Consider the following 5,104-nt stretch of genomic DNA (forward strand, 5'->3'; position numbering starts at 1 on the left):
AATAGAAACAAGAACATAGTTATCAGTGACTGAAACAATTGTCAGAACATATTTAATTAAAGGCTTAACTGGTTACTGAGTTCTATTTTTTGAGGTCAAGAAACTGGCAGGTAATGTGCATTTCAAAAGCCAGCTTATGACAGTCGTGGTAGAACAATCTTCATCTGAAGGCTTAAACACCATTCAGTGGAGCTGTAAATTTGGTGGAATGGTGTAAAAAAAATGATCCTGGCTTATAGCAGACACTGGAATTTTTACTTCTGTGACTGGTACTCCTCTAGCTTTGGACGACCATTAGAAAGTAAACATAAATTCAAGATTAAATGTCAAGTGTCAGAAAGCATTTTCTGTTTTTCTTTAATAAGTTGGTTAAAAATTTGTCAATTTTCTATTCTTAGGACATCTGGAAGGCAGATGAATTTGAGGTCACCCATTTGCCAGGAGCAATATGCACTGAACCCAAGAACAATGGTCCGCAAGGAACATCTTCACAAAAGTATCGCTTGCCATTTGAAGCCCTTTTTTAAGGTGCTCTAAGGAAAGAATTCTGCACTGATCCAGGGTCTGTGGGGCCTGACCCAAAGGAACTGACCTGAAGAAAGCAAGCTGCTGGCAGACAAGCAAGAGCATTCAGTTCGCTCATCCTTAAAACACTGAATGGGCCGGACTGCAAGAACCCCAAACTGCTGCAAGCTCAGGCCCGAAGGAGCTTTAGGCTTAGCTGGAACCTTGGCAAATCAGAGCTCTCAAAACCAAGTAATGCTAACTAGGTGTAAAGCCAGGCTTCAGAATGTTGGGTTTGCAGGGCTACTTTAATGCTAGTGAGAGCAGAGCATGAAAACACAAACTGACCCAGACTCCTGACTAACTTTCCTCCGGTATAAACTGGATGAGCAGCTGATGTTTATACAAACCTGCCAGTTCATGTCAGCTAGGGATCAAAGCTATGAAATCCCTGGAATTAAACCTCTGATAATAAATGAGTAATGTTAATTAAATAAATAGGGGCTAACTAAAAAACCCAAACAATCTATTTCTAGTTTTTATATTACCTTCTCAACTGCCTAACTTAAGAGAATTGAGAGGGGGAAAAAACTATCACATTCTCCTTTTCTCGCTCAGGAACATCTAACGCTACTAGAAATAGCAGTGCAATTACTTTTATAGGTAAAGAGAGCTGAAAATGCACAGTCTCCAATAATGAGAATCTGATTAGTGAGACTCCTTCCTGCTGGCAAGTAAAACTCTAAGCATTCTGCACATTCACCCACAACCTCACCCACTCATGATGAAAATAACTTTAATTCTTGGTCATTGCAAAGGCAGTGCACAAATAGTTACAGTTTCACGGATGCCTACATCGATATTTGGCAAGAACGTAAACCTCTCTTTAGCTGCACGCTAGCCACCCTGTCAGTGCTTATAGTCAAGATTTTACCACATTCTGGCAAACAAAAGTGCTGGATTCCTTAGGGAGCAAATCTAACTATACCTCTTGCAGGCCAGGCCCGGAGCCTTTGAATGCCAGGTCTATAGTAGGGTATGTTTGAATGATGTCTGACAGGTAAACCTAAGTAACATGAAGTCACCGAGAGCTTATGAATAATTACCCAACAGTATAAAGCATACCTTGACATGCTACTTGCATTATATTCAATATTTTTTTCTGTAATGCAGAGTTAAAATTTTTAAAAAAACAAACCACCAAAATCCCAAAGAGCTGGGCCAAGATCACCTGCCAAAAATGTCAAGATTTATTCATTTGACCACCGTTCGAACTAGGGTGAAGTCGTTCCCCAGTATGAGCTGCCAGAGGCCTGGCTTTAACTTGTGAATTTTCAATATCCTCAGATAATGTGATCAGATTTGCTCTGTATTGATCTGACGTCTGTAGACAGATACGAATGAAAACAGTTGAAGGTGAACTCTGAAATGAGGCATCATAAAGTGATTGTGTGTGCGTGTGTAGGATGCTCCCAGGAAAGTTTATGTTGTTTGTTTCCCAGCTTTTGGTCTTCAAAGGGGAGCTAAAGTGCCCTGTGTTCTGCTCCCCCACTCCCTTTTTCGGAAGAAATTCAGTTTCCTGCAGTTGCAGGGGAACTATTCTTAGCAACATGCCCCCAAAATCCTGTGTTTCTGATTTTTTACTGTATAGCCAAGACAAAATATTAAAGAAAAATAGATACTTGTTCCAGAAATAATAATTCTTTAATTGAAAAGATTTTGTTAACTTTGTTTCTGGTGAAAAATTTGATCTTCAACTGGCTTGCTAAAATATTTGCTAAGACCCAACCCATGTTATTGTTCACAAAGAATAGTTCACAAATGAAACTAGAACACACTGGGTTTAGTATCTGGAACATTCAGTTCTTTCAGGAATATGGTTTGTCTATAAAAATAATGTTTTATGAACACTGTAATGAGGCTCACATTCTGACCTGGAACAGTTTACGAAAGCTCATGGGAGAGCCGTGTGCCAGAGGTGGCGAGTGAGTAATTTAACGTGGGTAAACGAAGCACTGAAGTACGGGAAGGGTGACACCGTTTTCCTTACAGAAGAAACAGTCTGTTTCTTACGACCAGAACCTGCAGTCCACATTTACATCATAATGAATGGGCAGCTATTGACTTAGTGCTCCAGAAAAACCTGAATGGGAAAAAATAGTTTCAGCATAGTCATCCATGTTTTTAAAGAGCTACCAAATGTCTTATTAAGCAGTCCCTAATCCCCTCAGAGCAGCGTGGCACACCTACCTTTCACTCTGTGCCTCCGGACAGTGAGGGCTGGACTTTCATATTCCTCAGAGGAAACAGAAATTCCTTAGAACTTCCCTCTGGAAGAAGCAGGTTCTCCTTCACCACAAAAATCCTCAGGTATTGCCTAGCCATGCAAAAGCACACGATAAATAAGTATGTTATTTTCAGCACTGGAATGCTAAACCACAGATTAAATAACAAAGCGTTTGAGAGAAAACTACCGCAAACAGGTGAAGGAACTGTTGATAAATATATTTACTCTTCAGGCTTATATTCAGGTGCAAGCACAACAAGTGGCATAGGGATATAACAACAGGGGGAGAAGCAGGGAGCTACAGACAGACAAGAAAAGCCACACGCTGCCAGCATGGACTCGGTATTGCTTGGCACTGCAAACTGCTGCACAAAATCACAAGCCAAGCCCTCAGAATTGCAAAGCTGCATTTAAAACTAAGTAATTCAAAACCAAAACAGTGAGTCCCTATTACTTATCTTCTGGGGTTTGAGGCTTTAGAGTTGATATTCAAAGACTTTCCTCCCACGCTGTCACAGCGTTAGGCTTCCTTGTTGCTTCCACGAAGAGCTGGGATTCCTGCATGACTCAAAGAGGCAGAACCTCAAGAATCACAGCAAATCTCATACAACTGGGTTGAACTCACAGTCTTTAGCAACATCGTTTATTCATTAGTTAGGCAAATAATTTAGTCTTTGTCTTTATGCATGAACTAGCAGGACATATTCTAACTAGTTTTACGTGTGGATAAGCACAAAATACAACATTTCAGATGGAAATGGAAAGTTAAGCAACTTACTGAAACTTTGAGTAGAGCCCAAAGAAAAGCCTTAATAAACCAGTTTCTGGCTTCTTGCTCCACGCTCATACTGTCCCCCTTTATTACGTACACTTGCACAAGTCTTTTTCACACAGTTTCCCAGACTAATGTACACACTTAAGCAATCCTGACTGATGTGAAACACGGAACAACTTCCTCCCACTTTATATCATTTGCATATGACATCTCTGACACACAGACGTGTGTCTAAGCAGAGCCTAGCACATGCAGAACTTGCCGGCATCCGAAAAGCAGTTGCTGGCCTTATTAGCCCCAGTGACTGCCAGCATAGCCCTGCCGAAGAGCTTCTAGACATGAGGATTTCTACAGACCTCAGTCTGAATAAGAAAGGGGATGGTTGGGCATTAAAACAGGCGGTTATGGGCACAAACAAACAAGAAGAAACTCTCACAAACTATGTCACCAGAGTGCAAAAAAGGCTCATTTCATGTTGTGGTTTATTAGCTACAAGACAGTGTGTGAAATGCTGAGTTTAGAAAATCTTTTAAGCAATCTTTAGCTGACCACTGTTGAGATACAAGTCTTCAAAAATTACTCATTAACCTTCCGGGAACTTGTTTTTTCCTGCCTTGAGTGTTCTGTTGATAGCAGAAGCTGGAATTTAATGTCTGTGAATTTAATGAATGTGCATGGAAAAGCTTCCTGCCAGTTTTGCAGGTGAAAAACAGTAGCAGGATATAAAGTAATACTGGAGAAGGTATAAAAATCTAATAACTGTAACTGGACAGCAACAGAGTTGCACTGGAAATGTTAGAATACAAATCTCAGTGAAGAATGAATCTTAGTAATGAATAAAACAGTATAATTAGCCCCCTTTTCTACAATACCAGTTTTGGACAAATTTCTCCCCTTATCTATCATGATTATTTAAATGAAACCATGTTATGAGACTGGGTTTCCTATGAAACTATTTTTAGGCTTTGGATAACAACATTATTATTCATTGTGCTGGTTTTGTCATTAATATTCTCTGGTAGCAATCAGCACTATCAAGTTACAGCATTTTGCAAATACTCTGATGGAGTTGACACTGTGTAAGATCACCAGGCCCAGGGAGATTCAAGTGCTCTGCTCGGGGACAGGAACACGCTTGGCCGTGTCTTGCAAAGCAGATGCCATCCGTGGTGCAGACCCTTCCCAAAGGGTCCAGCAAAGATGAATAGGAGTGAAGGTCTGACCTGATGCAGAAGAGCTGCCACTGGGATGCTGCTTCTGGACAGAGGAAAACCATCATCGCGCCATTACATCAAGCAGACAAATGCCAAGTGCCCAGTAACGGGCTGCTGCATTGTGCTGCAGTGCACAAAAGTGTTGGAGACCTCACAGTGTCACAACCAGACTGAGCACGGTGTTGAAGTCACATGTTTATTCACCCGCACTGGGAAAACACTGTAAAAACTATCTGCCACTTGATCCAAGCATTCAGGGTTCATCACTAGCCACTTCTTTCCATATCTAGCACAGACATTTAGGGAAAGAAAAAAAAAAAGATG

Source organism: Buceros rhinoceros, unplaced genomic scaffold (genome assembly GCF_000710305.1).
Source record: "Buceros rhinoceros silvestris isolate BGI_N320 unplaced genomic scaffold, ASM71030v1 scaffold14402, whole genome shotgun sequence".
Taxonomy (NCBI): Eukaryota; Metazoa; Chordata; class Aves; order Bucerotiformes; family Bucerotidae; genus Buceros; species Buceros rhinoceros.